This window comes from Chiloscyllium punctatum, chromosome 9 (assembly GCF_047496795.1).
Source record: "Chiloscyllium punctatum isolate Juve2018m chromosome 9, sChiPun1.3, whole genome shotgun sequence".
In the NCBI taxonomy this organism is placed as follows: Eukaryota; Metazoa; Chordata; class Chondrichthyes; order Orectolobiformes; family Hemiscylliidae; genus Chiloscyllium; species Chiloscyllium punctatum.
Window position 1 is genome coordinate 39,269,218 of NC_092747.1, and position 21,904 is coordinate 39,291,121.

At 47.1% G+C, this 21,904-nt stretch overlaps 1 protein-coding gene across 1 annotated transcript in view; it reads left to right on the forward strand.

Annotated features, from left to right (window-relative positions):
- The window catches only part of LOC140481311 (lysosomal proton-coupled steroid conjugate and bile acid symporter SLC46A3), a 66,797-nt gene that overhangs the window by 1,374 nt on the left and 43,519 nt on the right, over nucleotides 1-21,904 (forward strand). The window contains exon 2 of the mRNA XM_072577290.1: nucleotides 4,413-4,772. The gene's annotated coding sequence lies outside the window, so the exon portion shown is untranslated. The remainder of the gene's footprint in view (nucleotides 1-4,412; nucleotides 4,773-21,904) is intronic.

Sequence of the window (21,904 nt, forward strand, 5' to 3'; positions counted from 1 at the left end):
AAAAATAATTTTGATGGGGCAAGGTATCTCTAGTGAAAGGTCAATAACTAAATGGGCATAGAGCAATGCTATTTGTAGAAGGATTAGGAGGGAGTTGAAGAATGTCTTCATCTACAGGGTGATGAGGTGCTGGAACTCACTGCTGAAGGGACGATAGAAGCAAAAAGTCCCATGGCATTTAAAAAGTGCCAAGGTACATACTTGAAATACTACAGCCTAAAAGCTATGTTCAAAGAGCTAGGAAGTGGGATGATGTTGGATTGCTCTTTGTCAGCTAGCTCACCCAAATGGCCTCAGTCAGTGCCATAAATTTCCTTGATTCTAGCATTCATATGTAAATTGCATACAAAAGGTTATTAATTAATATATGTATAATTGAACTTTGAACAGTTAATTAAAAAAATAACTCAGAGGGTGAAAACAGTAACCTGAGAGAGGCACTATATTTGAATAAGGATCATTTTATTCCTGAACCACTACTATTTCTAATTTGCATAAACAAACTGGAGTCAAAAAGTATAACGCTGGAAAAGCACAGCAGGTCAGGCAGCATTCGAGGAGCAGGATAATCAATGTTTTGGGCATAAGCTCTTCATCAGGAATGTGGATTCAGACAGGGATAAATTTGTCCTCAGTGGCAAAATTGAATGGGGACCAATTTTAGGGACCAAAGACTAAGGCTGCTCTTGGGTTAGAGAAAGTTTCAGCCATAAGGAGCACTGGTCTTGAAAATGCATCAAACCCTTAAGGAAAATTGGAATGTGGTTTCTCTAGGTTTGGATGTGGTTGAGAAAGCAGCTGCCACACAAAAAAAACTGACATTTGTACCTTAGGTTTGATCTGAAGCCAAGGAGAGCATGCAATATCTCTCCTGACTTGCAGCGATTGCCACTTGATGCCAGTTACCTTTGGCCCTCACATAAACGTCCACTGGTGAATCTCACAACCCTGAGAAGACATTCACCTCAAAGCAAGGCACATGTCATAAAGCAAGTTGCCCAACCTTTTCAGAATGTATCAGCTATCTGTTGCAAAGTGAAAGGTTGTGTAAATAATGCGAATGAGATTCAAACCCCACGCTTGGGCTGGTTTCCTAATTGATGTTTGCATCATGGAGTGAGTTCTCAAGATGGGTGACTTTCCCTCATCTCTCTCAATCTGCATTATCCTGACCCTTTCTCTTTGGCCACGCTTCACTATTTACAGCCCATCCCACCAGCAGAACCTCCTCACACCAAGTTCAAAGGAGAACGTAGACAGAACCACCATGGGACTTTAAAAATGGAAGAAATGTCCCAAAGTTCAAAATATACTAATACTGATGTTCTCAATATAGACCCTGGGAACTTAGTGAGTAAACAATAGGAATCAGAGTGAAAGAGAGGACACTATTGTATGTAACTATCTACCTCCGATATGCTGGCGTTTTTAGGAACTGATCACTACCTTCCCAGAGTGGGCCATTTAATGCAATAATTTTACTGAATGATTAGATCTCATTTTATAACTTACGAGATGAAAGTTAATGTGTACAATCTTTTAGTGTGGTTTGATGCCACACTGGTAAAGACTAGGTTAGGTTCACGACAAACTGGTCAAGGAGAAGGCAAAGTCAAGAAATAACATGTGGTTTGCACTTCAAAGTGACACTATTTGTTACATATGAATACTAATCACAGAATCCCTACAGTGTGTGGAAACAGGCCATAAAGTCCACACTAATCCTCTGCAGAGTGTCCCACCCAGACCCATTTCCCTACATTTACTCCTGACTAATGCACCTAACCTACACATACCTGAACACGATGGGCAATTTAGCATGACCAATTCACCTAATCTGCACATCTTGGACTGTGGGAGGAAACCAATGCAGACACGGGGAGAATGTGCAAACTCCACACAGACAGTCACCCGAGGCTGGAATCGAACTCAAGTCGCTGGTGCTGTGAGGCAGCAGTGCTAATCACTGAGCCACCATGCCACCCCGAATACTGCCATATATGGTAAACGCTGAGGGGAAGCAGTGGTTTAGGGGTGATGCCACTGGGCTGTTAATTCAGAGGCCTAAACTAATAGTCATGACTTCAAATCACATCAGGGCAGATGATGAAATTTGAATTCAATAAAAAATATCTTAAGCTAGTCAAATGGTGACCATGTAGTCATTATTTAAAAATCCATCTGATTCACTAATGTCCTGTGACTCCAGACCCACAACAATGAGATTGACTCTTAACTGGCACCTGGGGTGGCCTAGCTAGCCAGATGGCTGATAAATGCTGGTCCAATCAGTGATGCTCTCATCCCCATGAATGAATTTTCAAAAAAAAATCAGTTAGCTTCTGATTACAGAGTTACATTCAGTAAGGATGAATTCATCTTCTTTGTTTGTTTATGACCATGTACTCATCAGACACTCCAAAGTTCTAGTCTCGGACAATGTAGGTGGCATAGTAGTAATATCACATGACTAGTAATTCAGAGATTCAGGCTAATGTTCTGGGAATATGAGTTTGAAACCCACCATTGCACATAATGGCATTTGAATTTGATAATCTCTGGAATTAAAAGCTAGCCTAATAGTGATTGTGTAAACGTGTAACAATGTTTGTCATAAAAACCCAAATGGTTCACTAATGTCTTTACCTGGTCTGGTCTCGAGTGATTCCTGGACCTGTGTGAATATAACTGACCATTAATTGGCCCCTGAAATAGCTAGGGAAGTCAATTATTTCATGGGAATCTAGGGATGAGCAATAAATACTAACTTTGCTAATAATCAATATTGTTAAGATTATTTCTTTCAGAGATGTGCAATGTGTAGTTTTCAGTTGTTATGTATTTGATTATGTGAGTCATTTATGTACACAATACTTTATCAGTTAAGCCTGTGTGTGGACTCAGAGAAAAATCAATAATCTGAAAAAAGAGTTGGTCGCTAGAACTGTCAGCACAGAGAAGACATTTTAAAGCATTGTGAATAAATCCTGTTACACACATAGGGCTGAATCTCAATCATTTTCAAAAAAGGTCAGTTTGGTTGAGTTTCACGGAGGCTTTGTCTTTCTGTAAGGCCAAGGGAGTTTTCTCATTGTGACTTATCAAATATGCCAAATTACCTGCCTGCCCAGCTCTCGAGTTGTCCTCTCATCGATTCTGGCCACATTATACCACCTACTGGACCCAGAACTGCATTCCCACTGCCAGATGTCATAGAACGAATATCCTGGATCTAACACCATCTTTAAAATACTGTGGCAGTCCTTGACAAACACCATTTGTACAGGGTTTCCCTACACATATATAGACATTTGACCCAGACAAGTAAAAAAAATTGGCACCCTGTTTTCTGGGCAGGGACTTGAAAATCCTGGTGGTGCAGAGGCAGGCCATGCCCTTTGCCCAGAACTGGCCGCGCAGGCCACAACACCAGACCAGCCACCCAGTCAGTGCAGTCTCACCATCTGGAATAGTGCACAGCACTGTAGGAAGAAGGTCAATGGCCTCCTCTCCACCAGCTTTAGCAGAAAATAAGATTGTAGTGGATAAAGTCATTAAGACGGCTTATGGGATACTTGCCTTTATTAGCCAAGGCATTGTGTTGAAGAGCAGGGAGGTTATGCTGTATAAAACATTAGTTGGGCCACAGTTAAAGTATTGTTTGCAGTTCTGGAATCCACATTATGAGAGGTATATAATTGCGCTGGAGAGAGTGCAGGGGAGATTGACTAAGCTGTTGCCTGTGCTGGACAGTTTGAGTTATAAAGAAAGATTGGTTTTAGGAGCAGAGGAGATTGAGGGGGGCATATTTGAGATGCATAAAATTAAGGGGGGCATAGACAGGGTAGATAGAGAGGAACTTTTTCCCTTAGTGGAGGGATTATTGGCCAAGGGGGCATAAATTTATGGTAAGGGATAGAAGGGTTAGAGTGAATGTGAGAAAAAATATTTTCACCCAGCAGGTGATCAGAATCTAGAACTCAGTACCTGTAAGGGTGGTAGAGGCAGAAGTCCTCATAACATCGAAGAAGCTTGTGATGCCAAGCCATATTATACTATGGCTCAAGCATATAAAATGAGATTAGAAACATTAGGTGGGTGTTTTTGACTGGCACTGACTCATTGGGCTGTAGACCTCTCTGACTGTATCACTCTTAGTACCACTGTCTTCTCTCCAATAACTCACACTTGTTCTATCTCTGGTACTACAGCCATACGCTACCAAAGCTCATGCTCAATCACTCTCACATGCAACATCTTCCCTCATTCATTATCACCCAGTCAAATCTAAACCTACAGACCCTCTGCATTCCCCAATTCAGGAGCCCTCTCCATCTGCACCAACAGGAATAACTGTGCCATCACTTTCAACTCCCACAAGCTCTCTTATATCTACCTGTTTCTCATTCCAGGAGGAAAACAGCCCACAAGAGGGCAGGAAGAATCAGGACTTGTGGTGTGCTGCCAGCATTCAACTCTTCCCTCCTAAAGAGTAGAGCATCCTGACTCTGACACCCCGAGCAGCTGACTGACTGTTTCTAAGCCACTAGACTGATGTTGGAAGTTGCTCTTAATTTACTGCGCTGGGACACCCTGACAGAAAATACTCTCCTTTGATTTGACTGAGGACTGATGACAATGATGACAAGCCTCCTGGCTTTGTGTCTGTGCTAAATGGCACAGCGATACTGCAATATTGTGAACCTGGTATCTCCAATTGAGGGGCAAGGCACATCAAGACAAGGCAAGGCTGGGATTCTGCGAGCATCCAGGTAGGCTCAGAGTGAGTGAGTGCTATGGCAGTGAATGAAAAGCCCAGTGATGCAGCCTGGTTCAGTCCACGAGCTGGGTGTGTGTGACTAAGCACACAGTGTCCTCGCTGCAGCATTACAATGAGAGTTGCCAGTGCAGCCCAAGGTGCAGCACTGAAGTGCAGAAGTATACTCAGAATCAGAAATGTGCATGAGGATTGTTGGGGGCTAGCTCATGTCGGATACCAATGTCAAAGGATACGGGGCACATGTGGCCAGTCCATGGTGCATGCCCTGTGATGTTGGTGTTCAACACAGTAGTCCTTTGGAACAACAGCGAGCCGAAGTTGTAGGTGCACATTCTGACTTCTATGTCAAGAAATCATGGTGTCAAGTTTGTTTGCGGCAAGTGATACGATTGAAAGCTGTATATTAATAAAGCGAGATCTGCAGTTAATAAGCAATAATCCCCCCTCGATAAGCAACTCCCCACTGCCTAGGGAAAATCTTGTCTTGATGCCCAGAACTTAGTTAGAAGATGCAGCAAGTTATGACTTACATCAAGAGCTGCCTTATTGAACTTGTCACATAACTCTCCCACATCTCTAGCCACAACAAACATTGTTGAGGCCTTCCACAGAAACTAGTATTATCTCCCCATAGATCCAAGATTATAAACTACACAACCCTCTGCATTATTATGGGAAGTTTGGTGATTGTGTGAGAAAGGCTAAAGTGTTCCCAAATGATGGATCTGCATTCAAAGTCGAGTTGTCAGTGATTATGGAGTGTGTTGTAGTCACTTTGCACTACACTTGACAAAACTACATTCAGGATTCACAAATTGTCTCCATACTTGTGTCAGTGACCTTCGCTTGAGAAACTGCATTCACCTGACCAGCCCTTTCATGGCCCAAAGATGGCAACTCTTATTTGTTAATCTTCCATCAGCGTCATTTCCAAGGTAAATGTGTCAGTTCATTCTAGTTTCTTGCTGGAATTCTTACAGTTAGGCTTCCCCATTTGAGTTAGATCAGCAGCTCTTCAAATCTATTGCTTCCCCAGATATCCTGACTTCCTGACTCAGACACACCAAGTGCATGGCTCAATACACAGTGGGAGTCTATGATCATTATTTATATTTGCAAGGAGGAGAAAGTGAGGACTGCAGATGCTGGAGATCAGAGTCGAGAGTGTGGTACTGGAAAAGCACAACCCGTTAGACAGCATCCAAGGAACAAGAGAATCGACGTTTCGAGCATAAGCCCTTTATCAGTCATGAGGCTTGTGGGCCAAGAGGGCTGAGAGATATTAGCAAGACTTGCTAAAGCTCACCATTCGGATCTAGCACAAAATGTATCCACACAGTTATGTGTTGGCTATTACTGCTCCTGAACTAAAAATCAATCTTTACATTTCTCTGATAATAACACATATACAACTAATATACAACAACATCAATTTGGGATGAATCGTACATTTTTTGGTGTTTCGAGTCACATTGAGTTTGTTTGTGATTTTCACCACAAGGTGGAGTGGGTTTTCTCATTCTATGCTCGCAAACTCACCATATTAGTTGGTATAGGTAAAAACAATGACTGCAGATGCTGGAAACTAGATTCTGGATTAGTGGTGTTGGAACAGCACAGCAGTTCAGGCAGCATCCGAAGCTCCTTGGATGCTGCCTGAACTGCTGTGCTCTTCCAGCACCACTAATCCAGATATTAGTTGGTATTCCCACCCCAATGGTCAGTTTCAAGACTGTTTTCTGCCCATCTTACCACACACCATTCCGAGCAACTCTGCAATCCCAGAGATCCTGGAATTGATCAAATCCATTGCGGTGGCCCCATCTTTAAAAGGGACAAGCACTATCAGCCCAGACCTGCACTCAGTATGGATCTGGAGATTTGCCCCGGACATGGCAGGCAGGGGATATGAGTGCTCTGCTTTATGGACACTACCATGGAGATCCTGCTGGGATGGTACACAGGCAGGATTTCCTCTTCCCTCAGGACCACCTGTGAAAAGCCACAATACCAGACCAATGCCAGTCTAAACCAAGGGTTGCCATCTCAATGAATATCCAGCACCATAGGAGGAAGGTCACTTCCTTTCTCCAACCCACCAGTGTAAGTGCCACCATCTTCTCTCCAATACCACACACTCGCGGTGCTGCTAAATACACCTCCCACTAAGATTTAGACTCTACCATTCTCACTACTCTCTGCACTCACTCAATCCTGCCACATCACACACCTACTGCCTACTCATTCATTCAGATGGCCTCCTCATCTGCACCAATAGTAATAGCTGTATCACCTGTAATACCTGTGTCTGTCTCATTCTTAGTGGTATTATCACTGGATGATAGAGGCCCAAGTAATGTTCTGGGGATCTAGGTTTGGAATCTCACCATGGCAGATGGTAGAATTTGAATTCAATAAAAATCCGAAATTAAGAATCTATTGATGACCAGGAATCCCTTGCCGATTTTTGGAATAACCAATCTGGTTCATCAATGTCCTGTAGGGAAGGAAACTGCCACAAGGTGAAATGGGTTTTCTCATTCAATCCTTACCATGTTTGGTCTACATGTGACTTCAGATCCATAGCAATGTGGTTGACACAGTCACAACTGCCTTCTGGGCAATTAGGAATGGGCAACAAATGATGCTGTAGCCAGTGACACTCTCATCTCTCGAATTAATTTTTAAAATTTCAGGAGCAAAACAGAACAGAAACTATCAAGGCAGGTGATGTGCTGCCCATCATTTGACCTCTCACCCTTTTCAAGAGATCTGCCTCTGACCATCCAGAGCGGGTCCTGGACTCCCATCGGAGGCTCTGCCTGAATCGCTGTGTGAAGGTTAACCCCCTTGTTGGGACTGAGACCTGCTGACCATTGTGGCAAGCTTTCTGGCTTTGAAAGGTTCAAAAGTGTGAAGCAGGGATGCTGTGAGCATCAGAACGAGTGAGCGCTAAGACAATGAGTGAAGGACCCACTGATGTAGCCTGGTCCAGTCCCTGAGCTGGGTGTGTGACCTGGAGAGCAAAATGTCCTGACTTGCAGCACTATAATGATAGTTGGCTGAGCTGTAGCGTTGAAGTGCAGAACTAGATCAGAGAGGTGTCATGAGAGTTTTCAGAGGGTGGCAAATGGTGGAGGCCAATGTCTGTGGATGTCGGGTGTGTGTGACCAGTGCCCAGGGAGCATGCCTTAAGATGTTGTTGCCTAGTGTCCAACATGGACGTCTTTTGGAAATAAACAGCGAGTTGAAGCTGCCAAGAACCCATTCCAGTTTCCATATGAAGCTTCCCAGCAGCTAGCTTGTAGGGTGGGATTGGAAAGATCAAACCAGTGGCAAATTGGGCTATTAACAAGGTGTTTAACAAGTAATAATAAGTGTCAACTGAGAATCCTTTGCTGCCAGTAGGAATCTTGCTAGGCTTGAGAAAAGTGTAAAAGATGCAGTGGGATGGCGTCAAGGTTGAGATAACCCTTACTGAGCACTTTGTCCAATTCTGCCACACCAAAGCCTATATTGCTCAGACTCTGTTAAGATCTATCTGCTGTGTTTGGAAAACCTCAGGAGAATATGTCTATGATTTTGTGATAAGTATCTATGGCTGATGATACTTCACACCAGGAATAACATTCAAATGATACAAGGGAAATTAGAAAAGTGTTGAAAATACTCAACATGTCAGGCAGCATCTGTGGGTCAAAAGAAAAACAGAGTTCACGTTTCAGGTCAGGAAATATTTCCAGCATCTGTGATATATTGCTTTTGTATTCTGACTGTACGGTTGGCTGACATGTGTTCATACATCTCCATGAGTATTTTAATTTGGAGTTCTGCCTGTCTTAGCAGAGTGGCACTTTGATTTGCTAAATTCCCAGGTGCCTCAATGAAAAATTCAATCAACACTCTCTGTAAATCTCAAAGTGATTTATTCACGAAATGTTATTACCAGAATTGACTAGTGTCCATATGCTTATCAATCTGTCAATATCTGGCAATATTCCAACAGTGGCCTAACCAATGTCCTGTACAACTGCAACATGATCCTGTACAACTGCAACATGATCTCAACTCCTATACTGAATACATTGACCTAAAAAGGAAGGTGCACCAAATGCCATCTTCATTACCATGTCTACGTGCGGCTCCACCTGCAAAGAACTACGAACCTACACACCAAAGTCTCTTTGTTTGGCAACACTCCCACTGAATGAATGAACAAAAGATCAATTTTGTTCTGTGAGTTAGGAATTGTTATAATGACTTTTTATCAGGATAAAGTTGCTTTTGTGTAATCACATTTTGGTTCATGCTACATGGAACATTTCGTAAAATTGCTCATTGTTATATTTTTTTAAAAATAGCCTGGCAAATCTGTTTTACATTTTCTACTCACCTGATATGGCTCAGGGATGGGCAGGACTGGCAGCTTAATGTTTCAGGATACAAATGCTACAGGAAGGATAGAAAGAGAGGAGGGGGAGTGGCATTTTTGATAGGGACAGCATTACAGCTGTGCTGAGGGAGGATATTCCCAGAAATACATCCAGGGAAGTTATTTGGGTGGAACTGAGAAATAAGAAAGGGATGATCACCTTATTGGGATTGTTTTATAGACCCCCCCCAATAGTCAGAGGGAAATTGAGAAACAAACTTGCAAGGAGATATCAGCTATCTGTAAGAATAATAGGGTAGTTATGATAGGGGATTTTAAGTTTCCAAACATAGACTGGGACTGCCATAGTGTTATGGGTTTAGATGGAGAGGAATTTCTTAAGTGTGTACAAGACAACTTTCTGATTCAGTATGTGGATTTACCTACTAGAGAAGGTGCAAAACTAGATCTACTCTTGGGAAGTAAGGCAGGGCAGGTGACTGAGGTGTCAGTGGGGGAGCACTTTGGGGCCAGCGACCATAATTCTATTTGTTTTAAAATAGTAATGGAAAAGGATATACCAGATCTAAAAGTTGAAGTTCTAAATTGGAGAATGGCCAATTTTGACGGTATTAGACAAAAACTTTTGAAAGCTGATTGGATGCAGATGTTCGCAGGTAAAGGGACGGCTGGAAAATGGGAAGCCTTCAGAAATGAGATAACAAGAATCCAGAGAAAGTATATTCCTGTCAGGGTGAAAGGAAAAGCTGGTAGGTATAGGGAATGCTGGATGACTAAAGAAATTGAGGGTTTGGTTAAGAAAAAGAAGGAAGTATATGTCAGGATAGATCAAGTGAATCCTTAGAAGAGTATAAAGAAAGTAGGAGTATACTTAAGAGAGAAATCAGGAGAGCAAAACGGGGACATGAGATAGCTTTGGCAAATAGAATTAAGGAGAATCCAAAGGGTTTTTACAAATATATTAAGAACAAAAGGGTAACGAGGGAGAGTATAGGGCCCCTCAAAGATCAGTAAGGTGGCCTTTGTGTGGAGCCACAGAAAATGGGGGAGATACTAAATGAATATTTTGCATCAGTATTTACTGTGGAAAAGGATATGGAAGATATAGACGGTAGGGAAATAGATGGTGACATCTTGCAAAATGTCCAGATTACAGAGGAGGAAGTGCTGGAATGTCTTGAAACAGTTAAAAGTGGATAAATCCCCAGGACCTGATAAGGTGTACCCGAGAACTCTGTGGGAAGCTAGAGAAGTGATTGCTGGGCCTCTTGCTGAGATATTTGTATCATTGATAGTCACAGGTGAGGTGCCGGAAGACTGGAGGTTGGCAAACGTGATGTCACTGTTTAAGAAGGGCTGTAAAGACAAGCCAGGGAACTATAGACCGGTGAGCCTGACCTTGGTGGTGGGCAAGTTGTTGGAGGGAATCCTGAGGGACAGGATGTACATGTATTTGGAAAGGCAAGGATTGATTCGGAATAGTCAACATGGCTTTGTGCGTGGGAAATCATGTCTCACAAACTTGATTGAGTTTTTTGAAGAAGTAACAAAGAAGATTGATGAGGGCAGAACAGTAAATGTGATCTATATGGACTTCATTAAGGTGTTCGACAAGGGTCCCCATGGGAGACTGATTAGCAAGGTTAGATTAGATTAGATTACTTACAGTGTGGAAACAGGCCCTTCGGCCCAACAAGTCCACACCGACCCGCCGAAGCGCAACCCACCGTACATCTACCCCTTACCTAACACCACGGGCAATTTAGCATGGCCAATTCACCTGACCTGCACATCTTTGGAGTGTGGGAGGAAACCGGAGCACCCGGAGGAAACCCACGCAGACACGGGGAGAACATGCAAACTCCACACAGAGAGTCACCTGAGGCGGGAATTGAACCCAGATCTCTGGCGCTGTGAGGCAGCAGTGCTAACCACTGTGCCACCGTGCATGGAATACAGGGAGAACTAGCCATTTTATTACAAACTGGCTCAAAAGTAGAAGACAGAGGGTGGTGGTGGAGGGTTGTTTTTCAGACTGGAGACCTGTGACCAGTGGAGTGCCACAAGGATCGGTGCTGGGCCCTCTACTTTTTGTCATTTACATAAACGATTTGGATGCGAGCATAAGAGAGCAAATGTCACTCAAAGATCACTCAGTCTGGCTTTGTAAGCGGGAAATCATGTTAACAAAGCTGAATTTTTCAAGGTGGTAACTAAGTGTGCAGATGAGGATAGTGTAGTTGATGTAGTCCACATGGACTTCAATAATGCTCTTGACAAGGTCTCACAGGCAGGAGGCCAGGAGCTCATGGGATCCAGGACAATTTTCAATTTAGAAGCAAACTTGGCTTAGTGGCAAGAGTAGTATTTGAATAGATGGATGTCTAATGGTCAGCACAGACATGATGGGCTGAAGGCCATCATTCTATGCTGGAAAACTCTATACCTCTTTATGACTCTATTTGGCGTGTTGTTTTGTGGGGGTGACAGCATGTCAGGTTATGCTTGTGTTTTATTTAATGTTAAAATTGGAATTTTGCAAAAGATACAGTTTTCCTTCTGCTTCCCGTCCTCCATGTTTCACATGAATTCACATTATTTATCGACTAAGTATGCTCGTTAAATAAATTAACAAACTATGTGATCTATTATTTTTTTCAACATTTCATTTAGTTTGCTTATATCAGGACCATTACAATAGGAAGAGTAAAATTGGTTAATGTGTGCTAAATAATAATCTTAGGTCTCTCAATAAAATGACTGGATTTTTTTAAGGCTCACTTATGAGTTCTATGTGTTAATGTTGCTGTTGACTACAGATAAAGCAATTAATTGCATGAAGTGGGATTACATCTTTATGAAGTCAAATGTTTAGGCATTAGTAAAATTTCAGTGGATGGATTATTCAGATTATGTGAAATTTTCTTGATATATTTATTGAACAGCCCAGCTTCTATTTTGAGATTTAATGTGTGCTTAGTAGAATTCCCACTGTCTCCATGAATAATTCTTGTAAAGCTGTTATCGTGAGGACTTTCACATGTAAATGCAAATCCACAAAGGGATATTCCCACTAAGAAATTGTGTTCAGGAGCATTGCCAACTTCCTTTAAGAACATGTAGAAGCAATCATTGATGCAGCTTTCACATGCATACTTAAAATACCTGGGTCAGAGTCCACTCTATTTTTAGAAATCACTATTGAGAAGACTTGCAAAATATTATCTTTCATATTAATACTTTAATAACAATTAAGACAATTAAACACAGACATAATGGAGTGGATTTGCTTAGAGGCTTCTTGCAGTTCAGTGGCTGTGACTAACTCTGATCCAGTTTAGTTTCAAATTTCACAAGCTTCAAAGGTGTGTAATAACATATCATAGAGTCATAGAGTCATAGAGATGTACAGTATGGAATCAAACCCTTTGGTCCAACCTGTCCATGCCGACCAGATATCCCAACCCAATCTAGTCCCACCTGCCAGCACCCGGCCCATATCCCTCCAAACCCTTCCTATTCATATACACATCCAAATGCCTCTTAAATGTTGCAATTGTACCAGCCTCCACCACTTCCTCAGGCAGCTCATTCCATACACGTACCACCCTCTGCGTGAAAAAGTTGCCCCTTAGGTCTCTTTTATATCTTTCCCCTCTCACCATAAACCTATGCCCTCTAGTTCTGGACTCCACGACCCCAGGGAAAAGACTTTGTCTATTTATCCTATCTATGCCCCTCATAATTTTGTAAACCTCTATAAGGTCGCCCTTAAGCCTCCGACACTCCAGGGAAAACAGCCCCAGCCTGTTCAGCCTCTCCCTGTAGCTCAGATCCTCCAACCCTGGCAACATCCTTGTAAATCTTTTCTGAACCCTTTCAAATTTCACAACATCTTTCCGATAGGAAGGAGACCAGAATTGCACACAATATTCCAACAGTGGCCTAACCAATGTCCTGTACAGCCTCAACATGACCTCCCAACTCCTGTACTCAATACTCTGACTAATAAAGGAAAGCATACCAACCGCCTTCTTCACTATCCTATATACCTGCGACTCCAAGGTCTCATTGTTCAGCAACACTCCCGAGGACCTTACCATTAAGTGTATAAGTCCTGCTAAGATTTATTGTCCCAAAATGCAGCACCTCGCATTTATCTGAAATAAACTCCATCTGCCACTTCTCAGCCCATTGGCCCATCTGGTCCAGATCCTGTTGTAATCTGAGGTAACCCTCTTTGCTGTCCACTACACCTCCAATTTTGGTGTCATCTGCAAACTTACTAACTATACCTCTTATGCACGCATCCAAATCATTTATGTAACTGACAAAAAGTAGAGGGTCCAGCACCAATCCTTGTGGCACTCCACTGGTCACAGGCCTCCAGTCTGAAAAACAACCCTCCACCACCACCCTCTGTCTTCTATCTTTGAGCCAGTTCTGTATCAAAATGGCTAGTTCCCCCTGTATTCCATGAGATCTAACCTTGCTAATCAGTCTCCCATGGGGAACCTTGTTGAATACCTTAATGAAGTCCATATAGATCACATCTACTGCTCTACCCTCATCAATCTTCTTTGTTACTTCTTCAAAAAACTCAATCAAGTTTGTGAGACATGATTTCCCACGCACAAAGCCATGTTGACTATCCCTAATCAGTCCTTGCCTTTCCAAATACATGTACACCCTGTCCCTCAGGATTCCCTCCAACAACTTGCCCACCACCGAGGTCAGTGTTGAAGATTTTGGAATTCCCCTTTATGTTTAGCCGCCAGTCTTTTTTTCATCATTCCTCTTTGTTTCCCTTATTTGCTTTATCGTCTTCCCTTCTGAAACCTTCAGTAATCCTCTTGACCCTTAATTGAAGTTTCTACCTTACACCTGTCATAAGCACAATCTTCTTTCTAATGTTCATTTCTATCTCCTTTGTCTTCCAGTGACTTTGAATATGTTTATCCAAACTTTTCCATTTGAGGAATATACCTCAGCTATCGTTGAACCGTCTGCCCTTTGAAGGTGGTGTTCAGTGACTGTTTTTCCCACCAATCTCAGTCAATCCTGCCCAACTTGGCTCATGTCCCAGTGATAGAAGCCCTACAGTGTGGAACCAGGCTATTCAGCCCAAGTTCACACTGACTCTCTGAAAAGCATTCCACCCAGACTCACCCTCCTACCCCATCCCTGTAACCCTGCATTTCCCATGGCCTATCCACCTAACCTACATTTCCCTGGACACTATGGGCAATTTAGCATGGCTAATCCACCTAACATATACAACTTTGGACTGAGGGAAGAAACTGGAGCATTTGGCCTTTCTTACACTGGATTGCTGCATGTCATTCTCCAACACCATCCCAAACCTTATAACACAAGGTCACAATCTCCTAAATGTTCCCCCACTGACACTTGATCCACATGGTGCACTCAATTCCAAGGACCATGTCTAACAATTCTTCCTTTCTTACAATAAAACCAGGGCGGCATGTGTGGAGTTTGCACGTTCTCCCTGTGTCTGCGTGGGTTTCCTCCGGGTGCTCCAGTTTCCTCCCACAGTCCAAAGATGTGCAGGTCAGGTGAATTGGCCGTGCTAAATTGCCCGTAGTGTTAGGTACATAAGTAGGGAGTAGGGGAATGGGTCTGGGTGGGTTACTCTTCGGAGAGTTGAAGAGCCTGTTTCCACACTGTAGCAAATCTAATCAAAACACTGCAGATGCTGGAAATCAAGTCTGATTCAGAATGTGTTCTGAAGAAGAAACATCATACTGACCTTGAAACAACATCTTTCACTCTCACAAATGCTGCCAGACCAGCTGAGTTACTCCAGCATTCTCTGTGTTTGTTTCATGAGTCCCTTCTATTAAAAGTACAACATAATGCTATTGGAAACTCTTCTGAGGATAATCCAGGGACAGGTAAGGCTGCCTGTTATGCTACCAGCATGCCAGTCTATATTTGGGTGAATGTAGTCCCCCATGATAACTACACTGTAAAATTGTTATTTCTCTGTAATCTCCCTGAAGACTTGTTCCTCTACATCCTTTCTGCTCATTGGTATCTTTTCTATTCCTTAGCTCAAGCCAAACTCACTCTGTCCTTGAACCCTCTGAATCATCCTCTTTTATTGGTCCTTAACCAATACTGCTGCCCCTCCTCCTTTCTTTTCTTTTCTATCTTTCCTGAAAAACTTACACCCAGGAAATATTTAACACCTAGTTTAGCTCTTCCTTGAGCCAAGTGTCTGTTATCACCACAAAATCATAATTCCACATAGCAAGCTGTGTCTGTAACTCCCTGATTTCATTTAGTACACATTGTGCATTCTCATACACACTGTTAACTCTGCTTTGGACTTCATGGCTGTCTCTTTTACATCAACATCATCTATTAATTTGCTGAACTGTATCACCATGTTTCAGGTGATGGGAGAGGTTAAGGAGGAGAGTCCATCATGGTAATCTTCAACCAGTGTCAGAATTGAACCCATGCTGTAGTTGTTAAACTGGAGAAACTCAGCAGGTCGGGCAGCATCTGTGAAGAGAGAAAGCAGAGTATATGTTTTAATTCCAATGACCCTTCATCAAAACTGATGGTAGTTAGAAAAAGGTGGTATTTATGCTGATGATAGGAATTCGGGCAAGAAGGAGTGAGTGGATTGGTAGGTTTGGAGGCCAGAGAGACAACTGTTCCAGTTTGCTCCTCCAATCAGAGATTCCATCTCACCTTCACTTACTGTACCTTAAGAGACAAAATCTATGATTGGAGAGGCAGTAAGAGATGGGAAAAGGAAAGCTGTGATAGTAGCAGAGTGTCCAGTCTGATCGAAGTGGCCGGTGAATGACCTGGGGGAACCATGTGGTCAGTGAGTGACCAGGGGAGCAGTGTGGTCACTGAGTGACCTGGGGGAAACCATGTGGTCAGTGAGTGACCAGGTGGGAGCAGTATGGTCAGTGAGTGACGGGGGAGCAGTGAGGTCAGTGAGTGACCAGGTGGGAGCAGTGTGGTCAGTGAGTGACGGGGGAGCAGTGAGGTCAGTGAGTGACCAGGTGGGAGCAGTGTAGTCAGTGAGTGACTGTGGGAGCAATGTGACCAATTAGTGACCGGGGGGAACAGTGTGGTCAGTGAGTGACCAGGAGGGAGCAGTGTGATCCCTGAGTGACTGGGGGAAGCAGTGTGGTCAGTGAGTGGCTGGGTGTGGTGGGGGGGGGGGGGGGTGGTGGTGGTGGGAAGAGTGGTCAGTGAGTGACTGGGAAGGATCAGTGTGGCCAGTGAGTGACCATGGGGAAGCAGTGCGGTCAGTGTGTGACCCGAGGGGGGGAGCAGTGTTGTCAGTGAGTGATCCAGAGAAGAGCAGTATGGTCAGTGAGTGACCCAGGGAGGCAGTGTGGTCAGTGAGTGACCGGGGAAGCAATGAGATCAGTGAGTGACAGGGGGAGCAATGTCGTCAGTGAGTGACAGGGGGAGCAGTGTGGTCTGTGAGTGACCCAGGGGGCAGTGTGGTTATTGAGTGACAGCGGGAGCAGTGTGGTCAGTGAGTGACCAGGGGAGCAGTGTGGTCAGTGAGTACGGGATGAGCAGTGTGGCCAGTGAGTGACCCAGGGGGGCAGTGTGGACAGTGAGTGACCCAGAGAAGAGCAGTGTGGTCAGTGAGTGACCCAGGGGGGCAGTGTGGTCAGTGAGTGACCCAGGGAGGAGCAGTGTGGTCAATGAGTGACCCAGAGAAGAGCAGTGTGGTCAACGAGTGACCCAGGGGGACAGTCTGGTCAGTGAATGGCAGGGGGAGCAGTGTGGTCAGTGAGTGACAAGGGGAGCAGTGTGGTCAGTGGGTGACCCAAGGGAGCAGTATGGTCAGTGAGCAGTGAGTGACTAGGGGGAGCAGTGAGGTCAGTGAGTGACCCAGGGAGGAGCAGTGTGGTCAGTGAGTGACCCAGAGAAGAGCAGTGTGGTCAACGAGTGACCCAGGGGGACAGTCTGGTCAGTGAATGGCAGGGGGAGCAGTGTGGTCAGTGAGTGACCCAGGGGGAGCAGTGTGGTCAGTGAGTGACAAGGGGAGCAGTGTGGTCAGTGAGTGGCCAGGGGAGCAATGTGGTCAGTGAGTGACCGGGGGAGCAGTATGGTCAGTGAGTGACCAGGGGAGCAATGTGGTCAGTGAGTGACCGGGAGGAACTGTGTTGTTAGTGAGTGGCTGCGTGTGGTGGGGGGGAGGGTGGGAAGTGTGGTCAGTGAGTGACTGGGAAGGACCAGTGTGGCCAGTGAGTGACCACAGGGGAGCGGTGTTGTCAGTGAGTGACCCAGAGAAGAGCAGTGTGGTCAGTGAGTGACCTGGGGGACAGTGTGATCAGTGAGTGACAGGGGGAGCAATGTGGTCAGTGATTGACAGGGGGGAGCAGTGTGGTCAGTGACTGACAGGGGTGCACTGTGGTCAGTGAGTGACAGGGGGAGCAGTGTGGTCAGTGCGTGACAGGGGGAGCAGTATGGTCAATGAGTGAACCAGGGAGGAGCAGTGTGGTCAGTAACTGACCCAGGGGACAGTGTGATCAGTGAGTCACAGGGAGAGCAGCGTGGTCAGTGAGTGACCCAGGGAGGAGCAGTGTGGTCACTGAGTGACCCAGGGGGGCAGTGTGGACAGTGAGTGACCCAGAGAAGAGCAGTGTGGGCAGTGTGACCCGGGGGGCAGTGTGGTCAGTGAGTGATGGGGGTAGCAATGAGGTCAGTGAGTGACAGGGGAGTAGTATAGTCAGTGAGTGACTGGGGGAGCAATGTGGTCAATGAGTGACACGGGAGCGGTGTGGTCAGTGAGTGACCCAGGGAGGAGCAGTGTCGTCAGTGAGTGACCGGGGAAGCAGTGTAGTCAGTGAAGGATGGGGGAGCAGTGTGGTCAGTGAATGACCGGGAGGAGCAGTGTGGTTGGTGAGTGACCCAGGGAGGAGCAGTGTGGTCAGTGAGTGACCCAGGGAGGAGCAGTGTGGTCAGTGAGTGACCGGGGGAGCAGTGTGGTTGGTGAGTGACCCAGGACCCAGGGAGGAGCAGTGTGGTCAGTGAGTGACGGGGGGTAGTAGTGTGGTCAGTGAATGACTGGGGGGAGCAGTGAGGTTGGTGAGTGACCCAGGGAGGAGCAGTGTGGTCAGTGAGTGACCAGGGGAGCAGTGTGGTCAGTGAATGACAGGGGAGAGCAGTAAGGTCAGTGAGTGACCCAGGGAAGAGCAGTGTGGTCAGTGAGTGACCGGGGGAGCAGTGTGGTCAGTGAATGATGGGGGGGGGTGCAGTGTGGTCAGTGAGTGACTGGGAAGGACCAGTGTGGTCAGTGAGTGACCACGGGGGAGCGGTTTTGTCAATGAGTGACCCAGAGAAAAGCAGTGTGGTCAGTGAGTGACCGGGGGAGCAGTGTGGTCAGTGAAGGACGGGGGAGCAGTGTGGTCAGTGAATGTGCAGGTGGGAGCAGTGTGTTCAGTGAATGACCAGGTGGGAGCAGTGTGTTCAGTGAGTGACCGGGAGGAACTGTGTTGTTAGTGAGTGGCTGCGTGTGGTGGGGGGGAGGGTGGGAAGTGTGGTCAGTGCGTGACTGGGAAGGACCAGTGTGGCCAGTGAGTGACCACAGGGGAGCGGTGTTGTCAGTGAGTGACCCAGAGAAGAGCAGTGTGGTCAGTGAGTGAACTGGGGGGCAGTGTGATCAGTGAGTGACAGGGGGAGCAATGTGGTCAGTGATTGACAGGGGGGAGCAGTGTGGTCAGTGAGTGACAGGGGTGCACTGTGGTCAGTGAGTGACAAGGGAGCAGTGTGGTCAGTGAGTGACAGGGGGAGCAGTATGGTCAATGAGTGAACCAGGGAGGAGCAGTGTGGTCAGTAACTGACCCAGGGGACAGTGTGATCAGTGAGTCACAGGGAGAGCAGCGTGGTCAGTGAGTGACCCAGGGAGGAGCAGTGTGGTCACTGAGTGACCCAGGGGGGCAGTGTGGACAGTGAGTGACCCAGAGAAGAGCAGTGTGGGCAGTGTGACCCGGGGGGCAGTGTGGTCAGTGAGTGATGGGGGTAGCAGTGAGGTCAGTGAGTGACGGGGGAGTAGTATAGTCAGTGAGTGACTGGGGGAGCAATGTGGTCAATGAGTGACACGGGGAGCAGTGTGGTCAGTGAGTGACCCAGGGAGGAGCAGTGTCGTCAGTGAGTGACCGGGGAAGCAGTGTAGTCAGTGAAGGATGGGGGAGCAGTGTGGTCAGTGAATGACCGGGAGGAGCAGTGTGGTCAGTGAGTGACCCGGGGGGCAGTGTGGACAATGAGTGACCCAGAGAAGAGCAGTGTGGTCAGTGAGTGACCCGGGGGGGTAGTGTGGTCAGTGAGAGATGGGGGTAGCAGTGAGGTCAGTGAGTGACGGGGGAGTAGTATAGTCAGTGAGTGACTGGGGGAGCAATGTGGTCAATGAGTGACACGGGAGCGGTGTGGTCAGTGAGTGACCCAGGGAGGAGCAGTGTCGTCAGTGAGTGACCGGGGAAGCAGTGTAGTCAGTGAAGGATGGGGGAGCAGTGTGGTCAGTGAATGACCGGGAGGAGCAGTGTGGTCAGTGAGTGACCGGGGGAGCAGTGTGGTCGGTGAGTGACCCAGGACCCAGGGAGGAGCAGTGTGGTCAGTGAGTGACAGGGGGTAGCAGTGTGGTCAGTGAATGACCGGGGGGAGCAGTGAGGTCAGTGAGTGATCCAGGGAGGAGCAGTGTGGTCAGTGAGTGACCGGGGGAGCAGTGTGGTCGGTGAGTGACCCAGGACCCAGGGAGGAGCAGTGTGGTCAGTGAGTGACGGGGGTAGCAGTGTGGTCAGTGAATGACTGGGAGGAGCAGTGAGGTTGGTGAGTGACCCAGGGAGGAGCAGTGTGGTCAGTGAGTGACCAGGGGAGCAGTGTGGTCAGTGAATGACAGGGGAGAGCAGTAAGGTCAGTGAGTGACAGGGGTGCACTGTGGTCAGTGAGTGACAGGGGGAGCAGTGTGGTCAGTGAGTGACAGGGGGAGCAGTATGGTCAATGAGTGAACCAGGGAGGAGCAGTGTGGTCAGTAACTGACCCAGAGGACAGTGTGATCAGTGAGTCACAGGGAGAGCAGCGTGGTCAGTGAATGACCCAGGGAGGAGCAGTGTGGTCACTGAGTGACCCAGGGGGGCAGTGTGGACAGTGAGTGACCCAGAGAAGAGCAGTGTGGGCAGTGTGACCCGGGGGGCAGTGTGGTCAGTGAGTGATGGGGGTAGCAATGAGGTCAGTGAGTGACAGGGGAGTAGTATAGTCAGTGAGTGACTGGGGGAGCAATGTGGTCAATGAGTGACACGGGAGCGGTGTGGTCAGTGAGTGACCCAGGGAGGAGCAGTGTCGTCAGTGAGTGACCGGGGAAGCAGTGTAGTCAGTGAAGGATGGGGGAGCAGTGTGGTCAGTGAATGACCGGGGGGAGCAGTGAGGTCAGTGAGTGACCCAGGGAGGAGCAGTGTGGTCAGTGAGTGACCGGGGGAGCAGTGTGGTCGGTGAGTGACCCAGGACCCAGGGAGGAACAGTGTGGTCAGTGAGTGACACAGGGGACAGTGTGGTCAGTGAGTGACCGGGGGAGCAGTGTGGTCAGTGAATGTGCAGGTGGGAGCAGTGTGTTCAGTGAATGACCAGGTGGGAGCAGTGTGTTCAGTGAATGACCAGGGGGGAGCAGTGTGGTCAGTGAGTGACCCAGGGAGGAGCAGTGTGGTCAGTGAGTGACTGGGGGAGCAGTATGGTCAGTGAGTGACGGGGTGAGCAGTGTGGCCAGTGAGTGGCCCAGGGGGACAGTAAGGACAGTGAGTGACCCAGAGAAGAGCAGTATGGTCAGTGAGTGACCGGGGGAGCAGTGTGGTCAGTGAAGGACGGGGGAGCAGTGTGGTCAGTGAATGTGCAGGTGGGAGCAGTGTGTTCAGTGAGTGACCCAGGGAGGAGCAGTGTGGTCAGTGAGTGACCGGGGGAGGAGTGTGGTCAGTGAATGACAGGGGGTGCAGTGTGGTCAGTGAGTGACTGGGAAGGACCAGTGTGGTCAGTGAGTGACCACGGGGGAGCGGTGTTGTCAATGAGTGACCCAGACAAGAGCAGTGTGGTCATTGAGTGACCCGGGGGGCAGTGTGGTCTGTGAGTGTCAGGGGGAGAAGTGTGGTCAGTGAGTAAAAGGGGTGCAGTTTGGTCAGTGAGTGACAGGGGGAGCAGTATAGTCAGTGAGTAACAGGGGGAGCAATGTGGTCAGTGAGTGACAGGGGGAGCAGTGTGGTCAGTGAGTGACAGGGGGAGCAGTATGGTCAATGAGTGAACCAGGGAGGAGCAGTGTGGTCAGTAAGTGACCCAGGGGACAGTGTGATCAGTGAGTCACAGGGAGAGCAGCGTGGTCAGTGAGTGACCCAGGGAGGAGCAGTGTGGTCACTGAGTGACCCAGGGGGGCAGTGTGGACAGTGAGTGACCCAGAGAAGAGCAGTGTGGTCAGTGAGTAACCTGGGGGGCAGTGTGATCAGTGAGTGACAGGGGGAGCAATGTGGTCAGTGATTGACAGGGGGGAGCAGTGTGGACAGTGAGTGACAGGGGTGCACTGTGGTCAGTGAGTGACAGGGGGAGCAGTGTGGTCAGTGAGTGACAGGGGGAGCAGTATGGTCAATGAGTGAACCAGGGAGGAGCAGTGTGGTCAGTAACTGACCCAGGGGACAGTGTGATCAGTGAGTCACAGGGAGAGCAGCGTGGTCAGTGAGTGACCCAGGGGG